Source organism: Micromys minutus, assembly GCF_963924665.1.
Source record: "Micromys minutus genome assembly, chromosome: 2".
Taxonomy (NCBI): Eukaryota; Metazoa; Chordata; class Mammalia; order Rodentia; family Muridae; genus Micromys; species Micromys minutus.
Window position 1 is genome coordinate 82,190,676 of NC_137971.1, and position 23,533 is coordinate 82,214,208.

Here is a 23,533-nt window from a genome sequence, read left to right on the forward strand (position 1 = left end):
ATATTCCATCTCTAATGACTACTTTCACAGTGTTTTTTCTGGCATGTTCAGTGTAAAAACCAGTACAAGAAAATGAATAGGTATTATACAGGGTGAAGGACACATGCATTTCTAGTCCTCATAAAGATGACTCGTTAAGGCATCATTATTCTTGTATGCTCTGACTTGAGAGGACTCAGGGTTTCTGTTCTATGCATTAGCTTAGTGGTCAAATTTTAAATTATATTGATAACTGTCAGGGAACTGCCAAGTCTCATAAAGCTTTCTCAGTAATTGTCACAGGGAGAGCTATGAAATAAACCCAAGGTCTCTAAGAAGAAATCCACATTTGCTGATTTTTTTTTTGAACAACTTTATTTTAAAAACCAAAGATAAATGAACAAATTTTAAGCATTTTTGCATAAAAGTATACGAATACATTTTTGTCAGTGCTTATTTTAAGAGAGCCAAAAAACATAAAACAAAAGGATTGTTGGTCAAGATGTAAACATGGTTTCTTTCATTAATGTGTGTGTACTGAGTCTTCAGTGTCCACTCATATTGACATGCCCTCTCACAACTACAAACGTTGGACAATTGCTCTACTTCTCTGTTGCCAGTACTTTTTATTATAGAGATTTCCAGAGCAGAATCAACAGATTGAATTTATTCAACCAGTGAGTCCGTTGCTTATTAGCACTTTTGACAACCAGATGGTCTAAGACAAAGGCAAAAAAAAAAAAAAAAAAAAAAAAACCGAAGGGTAACTCCCAAATGTAGTTGGTGGAAACTCTTTTGCTGAGTGACTCTAGTCTACTGGGCTGTGTTCCAGGGCATGGGTTTCTTTCATAACAGCACTGCTGTGGCCTTTTCTATAACATTTGTAAGTCAATTCACCTGAGAGGCCAAGAGTTAAACTGGCTGAACAGTCTGAACTGCAAAAGTTGGAAGTGAATCTGAATGGACCAATAGCCTGGCTCTATTTCATGAATAAGCAGAGGCATTCAAGTTTGGGACCCTGTAAAGTTAAGTCAATATTAGTTATAGAGGAAATCCTGCTTGTTCCTTCTGTTGTAGTTGATTTCTTTAAAACAGCTAAAGTAGAGTTTTTTAGTGTGCTACAATGCTAAAAACACTCTTTAGAACATGAATGCACAATGTTTGCAACCTCAAGGATTAAGGATTGTGACTCAGTGGTAAAATATCTATAGAATGTATATGGATCTAGTTTCAATTCTTAGCATCAAAATGTTTTAAAAGTGTGTGCCCAGTATCATTAAAGTATAAATTTTTAAATGTTATAATTTAAAAAAAAAAAAAAAAAAAAAAAAAAAAAAAAAAAAAAAACAGGACTGGAGGGATGGTTCAGTGCTTAAGAACACTGGCTGCTCTTCTAGAAGACCTGGGTCCAATTTTCAGGAACCACATGGAAGCTCATGTCTGTAAGCAGACATACATGCAAGCAAAACAGCAATGTACATAAAATTAATTACTTTAAAAAACAGAAAATACTAAACTAGAATCTGATTCTCTCTATTTACCTTATCATGGTTATTAAAGTAAGTGGTTCTATCAAAATCCTTAAATTTTGCATATATGGCATGAGTTTCTTCTGGTGGTCATTGCCTAACAGGTTCTGAAAATTTCAGTGCTTAGATGTCTGGGATAATAAGACAGTGATTCCACCATCAGGATTGTACTATTCGATTTTGTTTGTTGAATTTCCCAGTTATCTTCCTTGTGGTCTCATTCCCACATGCCCGAGAAAAAAAAATATTATATAAAGCATTTTTAAAATACATAAATTTGATATAGTCTTGTTTCATGGTTTAACAGTTTGCTTGTTTGTTGTTCTCTGTATAGTTGCCTTTGGCTGAAGCCTGAGGTGCCACAATCTCAGGAAAGAATTCCCCCCCCCTTCTGCTGGATTCTTCTAACCTTTTATATGACTTTATAGGACAATATATTTTAGCATCATATTTTTGCTCATTTTAAATATTTCTCCCTGGTTTAAATACACAGCTTATGCCATACTCATCTCTTTATAAAATTTCTAATATAGTAGTTAAGAGTAATTAACTAATTACTCTTAAGTTCTATATTGAAGACTCAATAAATATTAGTTTAATTAATTACCTCAATAAATATTAGTTTAATTAATTACCTTGGAAGCAGAAACATACCCGTATAGCAAAATACTAATCAGAAAAAAATTATGGCTCATGTAAGATTCTGTGTTTTAGACTCAAATCCAATGAAAAGACCATATAAACTTTGAAGTCCTTCATAAAGTTGACCAAATATCACTGTTGCTTATTACTTAGTAGATTATATCAAATAGTTTCTCAATTTGAGAATTAATAATCTGTAACAAACACACAGACACACACACATACACACACACACACACACAGAGAGAGAGAGAGAGAGAGAGAGAGAGAGAGAGAGAGAGAGAGAGAGAGAGAGAGAGAGAGAGAGAGAGGAGAGAGGACCATGGAAGGAATAGGAAATAGAAGAATGTTAGCAGAAAGCTGTTCTCATTTTGGAAAAGTAGCTCTCTTAAATACTTGTTTTTGTGTTTCAATGAATAGCTATTCACTTACAGATTCAGGATTTGGACAATTTCATGTAGTATTCCCAGAAATATACACTACCAGGTACAAAACATACAGGCTCCAATGGTCAAGGAAAAATGTGTTACATTTAAATAACCATTGAGAGACTAAAATAGCTGACGCATTTTGAAGTGACCATTGGTGATAAGCTTTGGTAATAAGCTTCAGTAGTTCTGGAAGAGGCAATAAAAATAACAGAGCAATTTGACAAGCTACTGTGATTCAAATAGATGTTGGAGGTAGCCAAAGTTCAGAAATTATGTCAGTGAAGCTGAATTCCATTAAGTTAATCAGTAACTAAGGAAATAGTTAAATAGATATAATCACAAACTAGAAAAACAGGAAAAATTAAAGAAGTAAGAAGAATAATCATATTTCTGGATAGCCCCATGCTATCAGACAGTAAAATCTGATGTCTGGAAGATAAGGCAGGCATATTTCAAAAATGGAAAAGAAAGCTATGGGCTAGGGCGTGAGTAATAGCATAATAAGCAATGAAATGGGCATCAGTCTGAGAAGCAGATGACGTCCTCACAGATAAAATGACCTAAAAACAGCCAGAACATAGTTCCTTTGCTGCAAGCATAATCTGGCCAGTGTTGCATGGCTAATAAGATACAAAGTGGGTTTCCAAGACCAGGTTGCATCAGAGCCAGTGTTTTCTGCATGTACTACTTTCTGCCAGATGAATGTAATCCAAGGTACATATCAAGCTGTCATTAAGCTCCTTACCTAAAGATGACTTGGTGTCCATCACATTCTGCATATCCCTCTTTGCTCTGGCCTCTGCATACTCCAACATGTTTACACAGCCCTCCTAAGAAAAGAGGGCATAGCCTCCTGCATAGCCACAATGCCCTTTGCTCTGGATCCAGACCTAACTTCAGGGAAATTAATGAGAGAAATAGGAAAGCCACATGAGAAAAAAAAAATGTGTTAATTAAAGAGATATATGAAGGGTACCACAAGCATAAACCAGTCATTGTAGTAAACAGATGACATGCTCACAAGAAATTATTTAAGAGTCTAGTAAGAGAGTAATTCCCAAAGGTGTACACAGTTGGAGATTCTGAAGGACCTCTTGACCCCTTGTAGGCCTACAGAGATTATTACCAAATTTCCACAAACAAATCTGTAGAAGAGGGTTACATGTTAGTAATTCAGATTTAGTAGATTAATGAAGACCCTGCCAAGACATTTGATATAATGGTAGTAATATTTTCTCCTGCCAAGAGAAGCTGGAAAATATTACTATCATTCTCACTCTCTATTGTCATCCTAGCTTCTTCCAGGGCTTCTGGTTTTTCTAGACCAGCAGAAAACAAAGACCAAAACCTGATTAATGTTGTGTAAAATTGTCTGCCTCTGGGGTCACAGGGCAAACAAAAAATTGTGAGAAGGGCATCCAACATTAAGCTCAGCACAGAGAGCAAACAAACTGAGGGTGTTAGGGCTTTTTAGAGGAGATGGTACCTTAGTAGACACAGAAGATAAGTAGGAGATTGCCAAGTAAAGAATTGGTGACAATCTAGGTGAAGAGATGGCACATTCAGTAGCCCACAGACATCAGAAGAACATGTATAGTCTGTTTACACAAGCAATATAGAGTGGCTTGCACGGGAAATGTTCCCCATGGACTCAGTTATCTGAACACTTAGTCTGTGGTGGTGCCGACTGGAATTGTGGAACCTGTGGGAGGTAGAACCTTGCTGGAGGCGTATGTTACTGGGAGTTTATAGTCTCATTGTACTTCCTGTTTGCTCTCTTAATTTCCACACGCCAATGAAAATGTCATCAGCCAGCTTCCTACTTCTTCCATCAAGCCTGCTGCTTGCTGCTGTGCCTTCCCACCATGATGGACTCTTATCACTCTAGAACCACAGCCAAAATAAATTCCTTCTTAACAAAGTGTCTTGGTAATGTATTTGATCATAGATACAAAAGTAACTAACACACATTTGGGAGATGGGCATGATACTTGAAGAAAAAAATTTAAACATTATTGCATAAATGTATACAAATACATTTTTGTCAATGCTTGGCTTTTTTTTTTTTTTAAGGTTTGATACTCTGCATTAAGGTCTTACTAGTTACAATGATCAAAAAGTACATGTAAAACAGGTTGTAACCCAGAATTAGTCAACGTTTTCTTAGTGTGTAAGGATTGAGCATAATTTTTTTTCTTGAACTTCACACAGTTTGTGAGTTGTTTCTGGAGCAGTCCAAGCCTCTGGGGTTAGCATCCCACTATCAGTGACTGCATATTATGTCTGTTCTTTTGTGACTGGGTTATCTCACTCAGGATGATATTCTCTAGATGCAACCATTTTCTTAAGAATTTGGTTAAGTCATTGTTTCTGATAGCTGAGTAGTATTCCATTGTGTAAATGTACCACAATTTTTGTATCCATTCATCTACTGAAGGACATCTGGGTTCTTTCCAGCTTCTGGCTATTATAAATAGAGCTGCTATGAACATTGTGGTGCATGTATCATAAAATTGTTTTAAAATAATTCTTGTAAAAATAAAATAATTTTTAGGTATACATATAATTTTACTATTTATTTAAAGTGAAGGAACTTTTACATACTAATGACATAAATGCTTATTTTTTAAAATCAGGAATTAAATATTGAGTCAAGATTTTATGATGTGTTTGTGTGTGTGTAGAGGGAGTTACATGTATTTACAGACATGTATATTCAAGTGCATTCAACATTTGTAAGCCAGATACTGATTAAACAAGTATTCTTCTCTATGGGTCTCTACCGTATTTTGGGACTTGGGTTATTTGGAACAGAATTTCAGCTCTTGTTGTCCTGAAACTCACTTTGTAGACCAGGATGGCCTCAAACTTGAAATCTGCCTGCCTCAGCCTCTGAGTGCTGGGATTAAAGGCATGAACCACCACACACTGTTTCCCACCATATTTTTTTTAAAACAAAGTTTGCCACTGAACCTAGAGCTTTCAGTTTTGTCTAGATTAGCTGTCCAACAAACCTCTAGAACTCTTCATGTATCCACCACAACCTTCACTGATAAAAGTTAGAGACAGTCAGCATTTAGCCTTTTTATCTGTATGCTGAGGATCCAACCTCGGGTCTTCATGCCTTCCCAGAAAGAACATGACCTCATAAGCCATCTTGCCAGAGCATTTACTGATTATTTAATACTGCAGAAACACTGCATCTTCAATATTTTCTTCAGAATTCATTGATATTTTAATTTTATAAATATTAATGCTGAGAGCACCACTTTGCCCACACATATCACGCAAGATGACAGAAGTATGTTTAGTGATATTTTATAAAGCACAGGAAATCTCATTCTAATTTTTAAAAAATACCATTTTAACAAAGTTTTATAAAAATCAAGTCATCGCCAGTCCATCACCTGGAAAGGAGAAAGAGGTGTGGTTCTGGGAATCTGCCTCGGTTTCAGTCTTATCAAACTTCGTTTGTTGTAATTGTGGGAAAATTGGGTGATGGCCAGTTGGCATTCACCAAGGTACCAGTTTGGGAGACATTTTTTACTTTATATAAAACATACCCACCAGATTATTTGAACTTCTGTTAGTAGCAAAGGGTAAATGTGACTCATTATATAATGAAGTAAACTTCAATAAGAGTGAAAAATAAACACTATTGATACTTCTCACCACGGGAAGGGTTTTGTTTGTTGGTTGGTAGTATAACTCAGAATTACGTAGTTTTGGAGTGTCTTTGTTTTGTTTTTTAAGAAAAAAAAAAGACGAAATTTTGAACATTGAGGGATGTTTACCCTTCAAATTTAAATTCAGTCACTTGGGTAAATAAAGTCAAAGTTTCAAATAGCAGTTTCATTCTGTTTTGTAGCTCACATCCCAGAAATGTGTAATTATTTTTCAACTAAAGCATTTGCTAATACTGGTACAGACAGAGCTCATTTGCTCATAATAGGTACATATTAAATATTTACTGGAGAAATGGGTGAAGAGTTAGGCAGACTGATAAATGAAGGCATTGGGTTGTATTAAAGTCATTTTGATCTTGTTGTAAGCTTAGTACATATGTGGAAATATACTTTCAAACAACCAAGAGATAATTAAAAGCTGCCCACTTTATTTCATCCATGAGACAGCTAGAATTATTTAGACTGCTTTATTCTCCTTTGTGTCTTTCTGCCTTAACTACTTTATTGAAAAAAACTGACATTCTTTTATTCCTGCTAATCCATGGGTTAAATGCATAGATATATGGTCTCACAGGTTGACTTTTTTGTTTAGTTCACAGCATAATTGTTCCGAAGTTTTAGAAACCTGGTTCTGATATGAAACCAACAGGAAGTCTACTATTAGTTTTGCATGATGAGACACAATAGAACCTATTGATTTTTTTTTAACTCCTAACTTTATCCATTACCATTGTGTGACTTAATATATCTACATAGAGTTGTGTGGTGCTGGGGGTGTGACTCAGCATTCGCAGTACCTGGGCTTGATCCCCAGGATTAGGCAGAAACAACCATTGATTAGACTACCTCTTGTTAAACTTCTTTCAAATTTTTGTTCAAAATAACTCTCAAAGAACAATGTTTTCTGTGGCTATGCCTCTTGTAAAATGTGGAATGAATTATTAATACACTGCAAAATGCTTTGCATTTACTCTTCACTTGGGCCACAAGTAACTAAGAGCAGATTCAAAGCATGTCTTTATTTTGTGTCTTCTTTGGCTGAAGGCACAGAGGTAAGCAATTGTCCTAAACCTGTTGCCTGGGGTTTCATAAAGAACCAATCTTCACAAAACAGATCCCTGCCCAGGTAAGAACAATAATGAATGATGGTAAAGCTGTACTCTGGAGCAGAAATGATCATTTTGTAGGAGCCAGGTTTATCTCTTCAAGTAATGACAGTCATGAGGACTTTATCAGACCCCTTTGTAGTATAAGAAACAAGTAAGGAATCAAACAGACCACACCTTGCCCTCTATTAAAACTAACTTTGATAATAATACCCCAAAACATATTTGAGGCCATTGCTTTCCACCATTGCTTATCCCTTTAATTGGGACAGTGGGATGGGAGGCCAAACGTATACTACAAAGCTCCAGAGCCTCAGCTTTTGCCATAAAAAGTATAGTTATATGCATGACCTTGATTCTTTCCACCTCCAATTTGATAGTTTCTTTGCCTTCCACAGACATGAATTTTACACTTTTTAATATTCATCCAAGCTATCCTCCTAATTCATCTAACAAATAGAAATATTTCTTCCTATTTCTTTTTCTCTGAGACTGAATATCTCAAGTTTAATTTCAGTAAGTTTCAGGCACTGAACTCATTGATCTTGATTTCTGGGTAAACAGAGGCTACTTATTAAAATACTAGAAAACAGGTAGATGCTGTGGTGATGAAAATGCCTGGGAAAGTGTAGAATTTTGTGGGCTGTTTCAAAAACATGTATTTTATTTGTGTCTCTCCCTTAGATAGTACTATCTATTAACTGTTATCTGTAAGTTCGTCTCAGCACCTAGGAAAATACTAGTTATCAAAATTATAAAGTATTCTATACTATTTTGGATTTCTAATTTTTGTTGTATCCAACAACTCTATAATAAACATAAACTTCCATATAGTAAATTAAACTTTCAGTAGTTTGTTTTAGTATAAACACTCTATACAAATATATAATGGTGTACACAAACAGTTGGCCTACAGTATCTGTGGGCTCCTCATTCCTGCACTCAACAACTGCAGATCAAAATTATTTGAAAAGCAATTCATCTGTATTGAACATGTTTTCTTTATATAACACTTCCCATGTATTAAATATAAGTAACCTGGCATTATTCAAAACTATATAGGATGATATACATAATTTGTATGAAACATTACCATATTTTATATGGTATCTGAACATCTGCAGATTTTGGAACACAGTGAAGGTCCCAGATTCTAATCTTTCATGGACACCAAGAGACAGCTATAAATATGTATATAGTTTTATATGTGCTTATATATATGTAATCACAACTAAAGAAATATTTTTAAAGCTTTAAAGTGGTTTAGTTTCAGCATCTTAAACTACTAGTAACAATAGAATATTTAACTGTGTATTTGTGTACTCTCAACAGATGGTCAGCAAAAACTGAAACGAATGCTTTAGTTGTTTTCCTATGACACAACTGGGTAAAAAGCAGAAGTACACAGAAGTTTCATAATGAAACTTCAAACCACATCAGACTTGTCCACTGTCAGGTTTTGTTACATTCCCCCTAATTCAACCCAGACTCCCCAAGCTTGGCCAATAGGGCAAAGTTTGAGTCAAAACCACACCCTTGCTTTGAGCTTTAGGGATGCACTTAGAATTCTAGAGAAATCACAAGAATGACCGGGTTTTTTCACTCCTGGTGTGGAAAGTCTATTATACTCAGTGTTTATTTACATTCTAAACTTAATACAAGAGGTATGCAAAGGTTAGGGAATCTGAAGGTTCCATCCTCTCAGGATGTGTAAGACTTCCTAAGAGAAGGCAAAGGTTAGAAGAGATGGCAGAGAATGAGAAAGGAAAGGACAAAAAGAACAAGAGAATGAACCAATAATAAATGTGTGCTAAAGCCAAACATTAAGATCAGTATAATTTAGTAGCCCTAAAAGAAAAGAAAATTCCCATTAGATTTTGTCATATTCTTTCATCTGAGGCAGATTGTAGTTCTAGATGGTAACCAAAAAGACAATTTAAAGCATAGTTTTATTCTCAAGAACCTGAAAGGGGGGCTGAAATGGCTCAGTGGTTAAAGACACTGCTCTTGCAGAGAACCTGAGTTCAGTTCCCAAGCACTCACATCAGGTGACTCACAACCACCTATAAATCCTCCAGGTAGTCCAACACCTGGCCTCCATCACACGCACCTTCATGTACATTATACACATGAGTTAATACAGGCACATACATATACACATGAAAACTACCCAGTCTTTTATAAATAAACCTGAGAATAAAAGGCAATGTTGCAGAATGTGATCAGCTAAGTGATGGCCATTTGTTCTTTTCAGTCAGCACTACCTGTAAACTGGGGTGTAATTTTCGTATCACTTTCTCTCTCTTGCTATATGTTAGTCACCATTGATTATAAACTTTATTTAAGGTGCTGTGATAAATAAGTTGCATGATTGTATAGAGGCACACTTATTCCTTGATCTTGTTTCCTTTGGTGTGAAATGGCATACCTTAGAGCAACCACCTGTACACACTTTACTAAGGCGTTGAGAGGGGTAAAGAAAACACTTATGTGTTTAAGATAAGGAATGGGACTCATGACAAAAGGAAACATCATCAGTGTTTATCCTTTGTCCTACATTTCATTTCCACGTTCCAGCTTCCAGAACATGTGTCTGGCCTGGGCTTCTCTCAGCAAGACCAGCAGCACAGTGGCAAAGGCTATGCCCAGCACGGCTAGGCAAAGATAATGATAAGTCAAACCCAGGGCAGGCTATGGATCTACAAGGAAGCTGTTTCTTGAGAATATTAGGAAGTCCAAAAAAAGTGAAGGTGAGAATTGTTTTGTTCTTATTAGACAAAATCCACATCGTTCATATATGTGAGGATTAATCTCAATTGTTAATTTATTGGTTAGAAAAATACCTAGATTAGGAGAGCACACCTCTGGATATGTCCATGAGGGTGTCCAGGTAAGATTAACTACAAGGGAATACTGACTATAAATGACAGCATTCATTCCCCAGGACCAAAAACCAATGAAAGAGGAAAGAGGAAGAAGTTTGCTATTACAGTCATATACTCTGTGCTTCCTGGTCCCACGCTGTGCACTTTCTAATCTGACTCTGCCTACCGTGTTAGTATAAAACTCCAAAACCACCACAATAAATCATTTCTCCTTAAAGTTGTTTTGCTAAAATATTTGCCACAACAAAAACAAACTAGCAATATGTCTACTCAAGAGACCCCAAGACTCAAGAGAAAAGTAGTTACTTTTCTCTCAACAGGAACCAAATAGCTAAAAGAAGCAACTTAAGGAAGGAAGGTTTTGGGTTGGGTTGTGATGTGAGGGTTATAGCAGCCCATTGTGGCAGGGAAGACATTGGGAACAGCTTTGGGCTCTGGCAGCAGGAAAATGGAAGTTGCTTGCACACATCTGAGTGTACCAGAAGACAGAGAAAGAAGAATTCTATCTGCTGGCTTTCCTCTTTCACTTTTTACTCATCAGAGGGAATGAAAGAGACAGGAAAAGTTGAAGCAGGATGAGGGCAGGGACAAATGATGGAAATTCAGTTCTCATATATAAAATTCTCAAAAAAATAAAAATTTAAATTTAAAAATGTCTAAAAGGAATTCAGATGTACAGATACTTCTTTTCCATAGTTTAACAAAGGTAAACCATGTATGTATCTTGATTCCTTGATAAGAAGAACTAAAATTTAACCTCTAAAGGAAGTTAGAATATGGACTGGGTGATGGTGGCACATACTGTTAATTTCAGTACTTGTGAAGCAGAGACAAGTGAATCTCTGTGGGTTCAAGGTTAGCTTGATCTACAGAGTAAGTTCCAGAATAGCCAAAGCTACACACAAAGAAACCCTGTCTCAAAAAACAACAATAACAACAATAAAGTTAGAATATGATATCCTGTTTGGCTCTCTGCAAAAACTCCTTAAAAAATCATCCTTGGAACTCTTTCTAATGTTAAAATATGTCTTTTTTCTTATTACTACTACTATATGTCTTCTCTAAGAAGCTGGGAGAGCTAGTGTGTATGTGTGTGCGCGCTCGCGTGCACACGTGCATGTGCTATCACTAATAAATTCAAACATGTATACTGGCCCATTTTACCTACCCCCTACCACCATTCCCCTCTATCACACTGATACCCTTCTTCTTCCCTACAAATCCCTACATTCATGTCTGGGTTTTAGTTGGATGGTTGACTTCTTAACACACTTCATTTAATTTTAGTTGCTTGCATGAGTTTTATAAGTGGAACATGAGGAACTTACCAGTGGCTATACCACTGAAGAAAATGGTACCCCCTCTTCTGATAATCAATAGCTGGAATAGTGTCTCAGTGAGTATTGGGAGTGTTAAGAACTAGGTAAAATATTAAGTCCTAGATGAAATGTTATGACCTAGGAACTATTACCTGTCTAGCCTGCCATTATAACAAAACTGATATATTTCTGTTGTAACTAGGAAACTTTCTCATGTCCAAATTGATTGTATATTGTTATGCTTTTGTGCCCTTGAAAACCAATCATGATAGACGTTAGTAAAATTGATTTGTTCTACAATAAACTTGAACCTAAGCCAACCCAAACCAGCAGCACTTTATGCACCTATATATAAGCTTTTATGGTATTTGCCTTTATAAGTTGCCCCTGGGTTGGACCCCCAACATAAGAGAAACACTTGCATCTGTTTTAAATAAGACTTCCATTGTGAGTAGGAGTTAAGTAAAGTTTAAGTTCCCAAGGCATCCCTGGGAACTGACATCCTACTTGGCAGAAAGAAACATGTACGTGGGTAGCTGACATTCTGGTTAGCAAGTTAAGGCATAAATGTTAAACAAGTCCCATTCTAATAGACAAGTTAAGACATGAATATGAGACAAGGCAAATCCCCTGCCACAGTTGGATACCCCAACCAATGGGAACAGGATAAATGTATAACAAAGACATGTTCCTAAGGAAATCCCCTACCCCTAAATTCTGATTGGTGAACTAACTTGGCACAGATGTTTATGTATTTTAGGATAAAAAAAAAAACTGTACTGTCTTAACTTGGTATCATGGTTCAGCTCCTGAGACTGAATCGTGTCCCTGATTGATCAGTCTTGGAGTGTAGTGTTCACTAAACCATCCCTATTTGACTGAGATTGGTGTTCGAGTAGCTTGTGTGCCAGTTCCCACAACAGGAGATTTGTGAAATAGTGACAGGTCCAGTCTTGTAAAGGTCTTAGGCAGGTAACCATAGCTGAGTTCATCAATGTTCTGTCCGTGCAGAAAACATCATTCTTCTTTGTCTGGCTCTTAAAAAACAAACTTCTGTGATAGAGGCATAGAGCAACACTAATCTATGTGTACCAGCCTAAGTACTGAGAAGGAAGTTTGGCATTATGTCCATTGTGATGGTTTACATTACCTAAAATCATGTGAGAAAAGAATCGTAATGAAGAATGTTCTACAGTGGTCAACCTGTGGCCATGCCTCTGAAGAATTTTCTTAATCGGGTTAACTGCAGTGGGAAGCCTATGATGAATTGTGTGTAGTAGATTACACTGAGTTGGCAATTTGAACTAACCATCATGCTCCCTATTTGCTTTTACAATGTATTTTCTAGCAGCAACAGGAAACTAAATCAACCATTGTTTCTGAGGAATGAGGCTGTTGCTATAAAGAGCTTTCTATGTGGCATTTAAGCCTTGGAATTAATTTATGGAAGGACTGTAGAAGCATTCATTACATAAGTCTGGAAAAGCTGTTGGATGATATAAGCTAATTTAATGGATCATTCTAGTGGTAACTTGGAATACAGTCATATGGGGAGAAATACAGATAGTAGAGACCTGGCTCAAGAGTTTACATAGGAAACAAGGACTTTGTCTTGAACTGAGATAGGGTCATTTATGTGGTATTTTAGCCAAGTATCTGGCTACACTCTGCCTGTGTCCTAAAAGCTTAAGTGGGGTTACATTTGAAGGGGATAGACAGATATTTTGGCAGAGGAAATTTCAAAGCAGGGTGGTATTCAGGCTGGTGCCAAAAAGAAAAAGAGCTGGAACTGATTGAGATTTTACCACCATTTTATAGAAACTTTCTTCATCACCTTCATAGAATGGAGAAAGTATCCTGAAAGCAAAACTCGGCCCCTCAGAGGAAGCTCCATCTTACAAACATGGAAATTCACTTAAGGAAAAAATGTTTAAGCTAAAGGGGTTCCCTGTTCCTCAAAAGCAACTGCCTAGGAAAGTTTTCACAGAGTTGGCACACAGAAGCAGTTGTCCCAGGGGGCCAGGCTATATCTTATGTTGGCAGCAGAATTTGGAATTTCTCTATGGGGATAAATATAAGTATATGTAGGGAAACTTAAGGTTATGTTCATTTATCAGAGCAACAGTAGCATGCTCTCCTCTAGGGCCTGTGACTTACACAGGCATGAGATTTTGACCATGCTTACACTACCAGTACCAGACACGAGTTTTCTCCTGTGGAATGGGCCTCAAATCCAATCAGAGCATAACTAGTTACCCCCATAATAATCCTCTCAGTACAGAACCTATAGACACATCTTGTCAGGCAGATTATTATTGTAGCTCGTTGGGTCCATAGCTACATGGGACCAGTATATCCACCAGCAGCTAGCACAGAGAACTAGAATTTAAAGGAAGACATGACTTGACTTTAGGAAATTCATTTTACATATAGTTGATGTTTAATCTGTGTGGAATATTTGGCATGCTATTGAAACCCTTGTAAATAACAAGAAAATCTAACCTCAAACACTATTAAATTAATACTAAACCAGTATTGATTGCTTGGCTTGTTGCTGTAATAAAGAAACTATCAAAGCAGTTTTTTAAAGGAAGGGTTGGAAATGCCAAGGCAATGGGGTGAAGAGAGTGAATAGGAGGAGTGCACCTTTGTGAAGGCAAATGGAGGGGGAGGGAAAATGGGAGCAGGATCAGAGGGGGGATAACCGCAAATGTAAATGCAGAGTATCTAATAAAAAAAGAAAAAAAAGAAAGGGTTGTGGCAGGGAAGTCGGGGTGTCAAGAATTTGAAGCAGTGGATCACATTGGACCCACAGTCAAGAACAGAGAACAATAACCACCTGATAGTCAGCACTCTTTCTTCTTTTTATTCAATCCAGGACCCCCACAGAATGGCACTGGCCATTCTACATAATCCGTCTCAGGCACACACAGAGGCTTTTCTCTTAGGTGATCCTAGATCCCGTCAAGCTGAGAATACTAAGCATCACAGACCTGAAAGATGGCTTAGTGGGTAAAAGTACTGGCTAGCAAGCCTGATGACCTGAAGTCAAAACCTAAGGCCCACTCTTATATCCTCACTCATGCTGTAATATGTATGCATGCATATGCACACATGTTTGTGTGTGTGCACACACAAACACACACACACAAATATAAATTATAAAACCTCTTACTTTAGTGTGAATATTTTGCATGCATGTATGCTTATGTACCATATGTGTGGCTGGTACACACAGAGATCAGAAGAGGGCCTCTGGTCCCTTGGAACTAGAATTAAAGATGTCTGTGCACTACCATATGGGTGTGGAGAATTGAAGCCAGATGCTCCATGAAAGCAACAAACCCAAAGCCATCTCTCCAGCCCTATAAACTTAATTTAAAATATAAGAAAAAATGGGGGTGGCACACTGGAGAGATGGATCAGTGTTCAAAAGTACTCACTACTCCTATGGAGCACTCATGGCAGCTTACAACTATCTATAGCATCAGTTCCAGGTATCCAACACCGTCTTCTGGTCTCCAGAGGTATCAGGCATCCGTGTGTTACACATGTATACATGTGTAAGGGCTAAACACTCATACACATAAAATAACAATAAGTCTTTTTTTAAAAATATGTATTTAATGTATTTGAGTACACTATCGCTATCTTCTGACACACCAGAAGAGGGCATCAAATCCCTTTACAGATGGTTGTGAGTCACCATGTGGTTGCTGGGAATTGACCTCAGGGCCTCTGGAAGAGCAGTCAGTGCTCTTAACCACTGAGCCATCTCTCCAGCCCCAATAAATCTTTTTTAATAAAAAAAAAATGACTGTCAGAACAAGAAATGAAAATTTTTCTTTCTTTCTTGTTGCCCATTTAGAGGAATTAGTTCTCTAAGAAAAATCCATAACAGTCCATTCTGAACAATTTACATCTTCTGAGTATACCTGGTTAGAATCCAGTATTCCAAATGTTGCATAACATAAATATAAGTAAAGTTCTGAATTTTATTTAAAGTTGAAATCTCTCTCCTGACAAAATACTTTTTGGTGGCAGAAGACTGCTTATCTCTGTTTCTGCTTCTACTTGATGCTTTTAGTCTTCCTTACTCACCATTAGACTGCTTCTTCCTCATCCTAGATCAAAACAAAGACAAGTATAAACCATGACAGGAAGCAGCTGTCTGGCTCCACAGTTGCTTCTAACTACAGCAGTGTCTAGTCAATTCCAGACTGGTATTCAAAGTTGACTTCTCATCCCATCTTATATGGGAGGGAGATATTGAGTCTCATTGTCTTATCTAGGCAATAAGTTTATCATGAGATTTTCAACACATGTGAAGTTACTTGACACAGACTTTGATACAAGATGAATAATTTAGCTTCAATGGAACAAAATGGCAACCAATTAATTGGGAAGAGATCTTTATCAATCCTATATCTAATAGAGGGCTAATATTCAGTATACACAAAGAACTCAAGAAGGTAGACTCCAGAGAATCAAATAATGCTATTTTAAATTAGTAATCTGGAGATCTTAACTCTACTGTTAGACAATTTATTGGACAGCTATGTCCACCATATCTCTTTTCAATGGAAACATTGCTCCCATCAATTTAGACAGCACCCTCAAGCTGGAATTGAGCTATTTGTCTTGAAAACCCTTATATAAGCTGCATTACAGAGACCCAGACCCCCAATCCTGAGTGAGTCAACTAATGGCCTGAAACCAGAACCACACTCACACTCTGAAGTAAAATAATGAATGACGTAATGCTGGCCACTGGAGAGTAATTCTTCTTTCCATTTGAAGCTGGATCTGTTGGTGGCTGTAGAGATGGCTCAGTGGTAATGAACACTGGTGGCTCTTCCAAAAGACCCAGGCTTCATTCCCAGCACCCACGTGGTGACTCACAACTGTGACTTCATTTCCAGACCCAATGCCCTCCTCTGAACTCCTCGAGCACAGCATATACATGGTACATAGACATAAATTCAGACAATACACAAACACACATAAAAATAAATAAATAGAAATTAAAGCTTGACCCTTTGAAAGAAAAGCATGAAAAAACTACAGATAAGCACTACCAAAAAGTGGGAAGTAAAACCAGAAGTAAATATTTTATATATGTTTAATCTAAGATAACTATAGCCATACAAGTTATATTGAACCTTAGCTAACATTTAGCAACTAGAATCTAATGTTATATTTTTAAAATTCCAAGTAAGTTAAAGTGTTAAATTATAGTCAATATATGTGATGTCTCTTATTTCAAAAACTGTAAAGAAAACTATTTCAAATAGAAAAGATTAGATATTTTTATTCTCATTAAATATTAAATATTCGGTGAATATTGGGTTAAAAACATACATGTTTGTTTAAGTTGGGTACTGTCATTGTTTGGGTTTTATAGCTATGAAGAGACACCATAACCACAGCAACTCTTATAAAGGAAAACATTTACTTGGTATTGACTTATGGTTTTAGAGATTTATTCCATTATTGTCATGGCAAGAGGCATGGTGGCATGCAGGCAGACATGATGCTGGAGAAGGAGTGGAGAGTTCTACATCTTAATCCTCTTGCAGTGGTAAAAGACTACCACACTAGGCCTAGTTGGAGCATATATGAGACCTCAAAGCCTGCCTCCTCAGTGACACACTTCCTTCAACCAGAGCACACCTACTCCAACAAGGCCACGCCTCTTAGTAGTGCCATTCCCTATAGGCCAAGCATTCAAACACATTGGTCTATGGGGGACATACCTATTCAAACCATAACAAACACCTACCTATCTTGTGCTAGACTTATGTCTTAGTTAGGGTTTTATTGCTGTGAACAGACACCATGACCAAGGCAAGTGTTATAAATAACAACATTTAATTGAGGCTGGCTTACAGGTTCAGAGGTTCAGTCCATTATCATCAAGACAAGAGCATGGCAGCATCCGGGCAGGCATGGTGCTGGAGGAGCTGAGAGTTCTACATCTTCATCCAAAGGAAGCAAAGAACAGACTGAGCATCCTCAGGCAGCTGTATATTTCTATACGTATAGGTAAAAGCCATTGCCCACGAATAACAAAATCTTTAAAATAGTTTTTGAAAGACATTTTTATCTCACGTGACTTGAAAGCCAAATGAGATTGTGGATTAGCTAATTAATTCACCATAGATGCTGTCTTTCACTGTAGTGTAGCTTTCTCCATGGTCCAGAATTACATGCAGACAGCATCTTGTTCCCATATATCTCTTTGCCATTAACAAACGCTTTAGAATTTAATTTTATCCAGAATTTTCTTTAGCCAAAGCTTCAAAAGACAGCCATTCACTGGTGAAGAACATAATTGATATAAGGAAGTGCACCTTAAAATGTGTCTCCACTTAGGCTGACAGGAAAGTGTAAGTTACAGGGGGAGAATTGGGGCTTTGTAGAGGCGAAGGAGAAGAAACAAAGCTGAATAAACATATTGATGTCTATCCATCTGTCTTTTTTTTAACTTTATTTTAAAAAACAAAGACAAAAGAAAAATTTAAACATTTTTGCATAAATGTATACAAATACATTTTTGTCAGTGCTTGGCTTTTTTTTTTTTTTAAGGTTTGATACTCTGCATTAAGGTCTTACTAGTTACAATGAGCAAAAAGTACATGTAAAATAGGATGTAACCCAGAGTTAGTCAACGTTTTCTTGGTGTGTAAGGATTGAGCATAATTTTTTTTGTTTGTTTGTTTTCTTTTCTTTTCTTTTTTTCTTGGACTTCACACAGGCTGTGAGTTGTTTCTGGGGGAGTGCGAGCCTCTGGGGTTAGCATCCCACTATCAGTGACTGCATATTATGTCTGTTCTTTTGTGACTGGGTTATCTCACTCAGGATGATCTTCTCTAGATGCAGCCATTTTCTTAAGAATTTGGTTAAGTCATTGTTTCTAGTGGCTGAGTAGTATTCCATTGTGTAAATGTACCACAATTTTTGTATCCATTCGTCTTCTGAAGGACATCTGGGTTTCTTCCAGCTTCTGGCTATTATAAATAGAGCCGCTATGAACATTGTGGTGCATATATCTTTGTTGTGTATTAAAGTGTCTCTGGGGTATATGCCCAGAAGTGGAATAGCTGGGTCTTCAGGTAATACTATATCCAATTTTCTGAGGTATCGCCAGACTGATTTCCAGAGTGGTTGTACCAGTTTACAACCCCACCAACAGTGGAGAAGTGTTCCTCTTTCTCTGCAGCCTCGCCAGAATCTGCTGTCATCTGAGTTTTGGATCTTGGCCAATCTGACTGGTGTGAGGTGGAATCTCAGGATGTCCAGCACTTCCTCAGATGTTTCACTGCCATTCGGTGTTCCTCAACTGAGAACGTTTTGTTAGGCTCTGTACCCCATTTTTTAATAGGGTTATTTGATTCTCTGGTGTCTAGCTTTTTGAGTTCCTTGTACACCTTGGATATTAAGCCTTATTCATCTGTCTTGATGTTAAAATTAACTTTCTTTCAGGACCACAAGTGAAGCAAACTCATATTTTGCTGAAACTAAGGTAACATTCATCTCTCCTGTGTCTCTTAGGATGTTCAAGTCCTACCAACTTTCCAATCAAATGGACAGAAAAAAAAGGGCAGTATTTCTAAAAATGTACCCCTAATACTCTAGGAATATAATACTTAAAAGGGGTCTAGTCATACAGGTATGAACAAGTTTAAGCATTTTCTTTTCCTTGTCATGTGTACAGTGAAGGTCTCTAAGGAGTACCACCATTAAGTAACTTAGAATGAAGTAATAGGTTCAAATGATCTGTCTCAAATCTAGATTCTATCATTTTCCCACTGTGCAAGCTCCATAAACCTGTTTCTCATTTGGGAAAAGGGGAACCTAATGATGCTACTTACTTGAGGTCACTACAAGATGTGTATGAAGTACCATGAGAGTGCTTTGTACATTCATACTTACTAGGTATCTACCAAGATCCCAGGCATTCTGGAGATACAATATGACAGTAGAAAAAGAAGACAAATGATAAACAGACCAGAAGCAAATTGAACCATTTCAGGCTGTGATGAATATGGTGGGGGAATGTAACATAATGTTATAGACCACGGGCCTGGGGCGGCCCCGCGGCACCTACCCTCTGCCTATGGGGACAGAGTACCATGCCACGGTGGTGTCCGAGAGTCAGCTGAAGAAGATGATGTCCAAGTACAAATACAGAAATCTAACCTACTGTCAAGCTGTCAGTGTAATCGCCATGTACAAAGATCTCAAACTTGTATTGGATTCATATGTTTTTAATGATGGCAGTTCCAGGGAGCTTGTGAACCTCACTGCTATAATCCCTGTTCGCTATTGAGGTAATATACATAATATTCCAATATGTCTATGGCTGCTGAACACATATCCATATAACCCCAATCTGTTTTGTTGAGCCTACTAGTTCAATGACTATTAAAACAGGAAAGCATGTGGATGCAAATGGGAAAATCTACCTGCCTTATCTACGTGACTGGAAACACCCACGCTCAGAGTTGCTGGAGCTTATTCATATCATGATTGTGATATCTGGAGAGGAGCCTCCAGTCTCCTCCCGGCCAACCGTTTCTGCATCCTACCCACCATACACCACAACAGGGCCTCCTACATGCCAGACATGCCAAGTGGAATTTCTACATACCCATCTGGATGCCCTCCCAACCCCAGTGGTTATCCTGGCTGTCCTTACCCACCTGCTGTCCCATACCCTGCCACAACAAGCTCACAGTACCCTTCCCAGCCTCCTGTGACTACTGTTGGTCCCAGCAGAGATGGCACAACCAACAACAATCGAGCATCTCTCATCTCAGCAGTTGTCCAACTGGGATGGTGGATGAAGGATGAAATGGATGTCGCCCAGGCAGAGCTTAATGCCTCAGAATGAACAGAGGAAGATCAGGGAAAAGGCCACCAGAAACTGGAAGAGATGGTCACCCTCTTAGATCAAGAAGTAGCTGAAGTTGACTTTAAAAAAATAGAACTTTTGAAAAAGAATGATGAAGAACTAAGTTCTGCTCTGGAGAAAATGGAAAATCAATCTGAAAATAATGACAATGGTGAAGTTATCATTCCTACAGCCCCACTATATAAACAGCTTCTAAATCTGTATGCAGAGGGAAATGCTATTGAAGACACTACCTTTTACCTCGGAGAAGCCTTGAGGCGAGGAGTAATAGACCTGGATGTGTTCCTCAAGCATGCCTACCTCCTGTCCTGTAAACAGGTCCAGCTAAGGGCAAAAAGCAAGAAAGACTGCGGGCCGTAGTGACCTCTACCAACTTGTGCTATCAGCTGGAGACTGGCCTCTTCGTAAAGGATTCTTCTTTTTCCTCATCTGCAAAACCCAGAATTAGTTATTGCAGTTTATCATTTGAATGTTAAATATGTTTTCTGTTTCCTTTGGGTAAAGACTGGCTTTTATTAATGTACTTTCTACTATCTGTAAGTTTCTTGCTGTGCTGGGACTGACTGGGCTAAATTAAATTTGGTGCATTAAAAAAAAATAAAGTGTTGTAGACCATGACTAGCATAGTCTAGATGGGAATCATAGAAGGAAATTTCTAAGGAAGGAATTTTACCCTGACCTGAGTAAGCAGAGGCTGGGATCAGCCATTTATTTACTCGCTTATCAAACAAATGCTTATTAAGCATTTTCTATGTTATAGACACTGGAAATAAGTAAGTTGTGAAGATAGACGGTATTTAAACTTAGATCCATCCAGCTTCTGAGTCTGGGCTCTTTTCACTATTCATGGTACTACCAAGATCTAGCCAGAAAGACAAACAGGTCTGTCAGGAATTACTTTTTTCTCTATAGATGAATGAAAGCATTAAGAATGAAAATCTAAAGTAATGAAGCAATCCACAGATTAATGAAACCAGGAAGTTATTCCACTTGTTGCATGGCTGACACTGTGAGAAGAAGGTGTTCCCATGGTACAGACAAAGCAAAACTGCAGAGGAACTGCTCAAGAGACCAGACTCTACAGGAAGCAAAAAAGGAAAGAGCAAGAAATGTCCAGCTTCTCTCTTTGGGTTGTGGCTGCTAGGCTCCTCAAGGAACTGTTCACTGCTTCCATGAGTCAAGGAACAAAGGAGAGAGCACATGGATAGACAGAGATAGCAGAGGATAGACAAAAGCCAATCAGAATCGATAATTAATAGTCACACAAGTATGCTTTCTCTGGTATTGAAATAAGGACTACGGAATGACACAGATGAATGAAAAAGATACTTAGTAAATTCGAAAGAAAAGGTTTGGAGCAGCAACAGTAGCTAAAGAGCACAAAACAATGCTCAGTCCCATAGCAAGGTAGACCTTAAATGAATAAAGGTAAGTAGGTAATTTATTATGGCTTAAATCAGAGTCTCCCACAGGGTTTGGGATACTTGTTTCCCAGCTGGTGGTGCTATGTGTAGAGCCTTTAGGAAGGTGAACACAGTTGGCAGAAGTTCATCCCTGGGAGTGAGCCTTTGAAGGTTATTACCCAGCCTCTGGTCCCTTTGTCCCCACATCTCTCATTCCCTGATCCACCATGCTGTGAATAGACTCTGCCACACTCCTGCTGCTATGAACTAAATTCCCTATGCTGACCTGAAACCTTCTAAAACTGTAAGCCAAGACCTCTCTCCCTTATTTTGATCCCATCAACAACAACAAAAAAAAAGATGACTAACAATGTACATGGCAGATACCTTTCTAAGTATTTTCATGTGGAGAAAACTGCATTAAGTCATCTTAAATCTCTCTAGGCCATAGATAAATGGAGTGTCTGTATAACATGTGCATGGTATAGAGAGTAATGAAAAACAACCATATATGTACAAGTAAGGCACAGGAATTGACACATGATTATTTTTGTTTACAGAAAAAAAGTCTATTAAAAAAATACATGTGAGATCTGGCGTGTGTAAATCCCACCAGATGAGACCACTATCACAATTTTTGAGCCATTTCTATGAAGGTGCTCCCCCACCCACCCACTCACCCACTCCCACCCACCAACCTACTCTCACCTCCCCACCCTGGTACTACATTGGGGCATCAAGCCTTCCCAGAACCAAGGGCCATTTCTCCCATGATGTCCAACAATAACATCCTCTTCTACATATATTGCCAGAACCATAGGTACCCTTTGGTTGGTGGTTTACCCCCCGGAAGCTCTGGCACGTCTGATTGGTTGTTGTTGTTCTTCTTCTATGGGTTGCAAACCCCTACAGCTCCTTCAGTCCTTTCTCTAAATCTTCCATTGGGGACCCCGTGCTCAGTACAATAGTTGACTGTAACCAACCACCTCTGTATTTGTCAGACTGTGGAAGACAGATGTATCAGGTTCTTGTCAGCAAGCACTTCTTGGCATGAGCAATGGTGTCTGGGTTTGGTGTCTATATATGGGATGGATCCACAGGTGGGGTAGTTTCTGGATGGCCTTTCCTTCAGTCTCTACTCCATACTTTGTCTCCATATTTCCTCACATGAGTATTATTCTCACCTTCTAAGAAGGACTAAAACATCCACACTTTGATCTTCATTCTTCTTGAGCTTAAAGTGGTCTGTGACTTGTATCTTGGATATTCCCAGCTATTGGGCTAGTATCCCCTTATCAGTAAGTGCATACCATGTGTGTTCTTTTGTGACTAGGTTATCTCACTCAGGATGATATTTCTAGTTCCATCTACTTGGATAAAAATGTCATGAAATCATCATTTTTAATAGCTAAGTATTACTCCATTGTGTAAATGTACAACATTTTCTGTATCCATTCTGTATCCAATTGAAAATTTTCTGGGTTCTTTCCAGCCTGGCTGTTATAAATAAGGGTGCTATGAACATAGTGGAGCATTTTCCTTGTTATATGTCGGAGCATCTTTTCAGTATATGCCCAGGAGTGGTATAGCTGGGTCTTCAGGTAATAGTTTGTTCAATTTTCTGAGGAGCCAAAAG

General features: G+C 37.9%; 1 protein-coding gene and 1 pseudogene across 2 annotated transcripts in view; both read left to right on the top strand.

Moving 5' to 3' along the window:
* LOC308416565 (protein UXT-like) overlaps nucleotides 1–23,533 on the top strand; it is a 115,362-nt gene that overhangs the window by 28,936 nt on the left and 62,893 nt on the right. The window lies entirely within an intron of this gene.
* On the top strand, nucleotides 19,697–20,942 carry LOC308417680 (tumor susceptibility gene 101 protein-like; annotated as a pseudogene). The gene is made up of 2 exons: nucleotides 19,697–19,910; nucleotides 20,014–20,942. The product of its transcript is annotated as a tumor susceptibility gene 101 protein-like (transcript).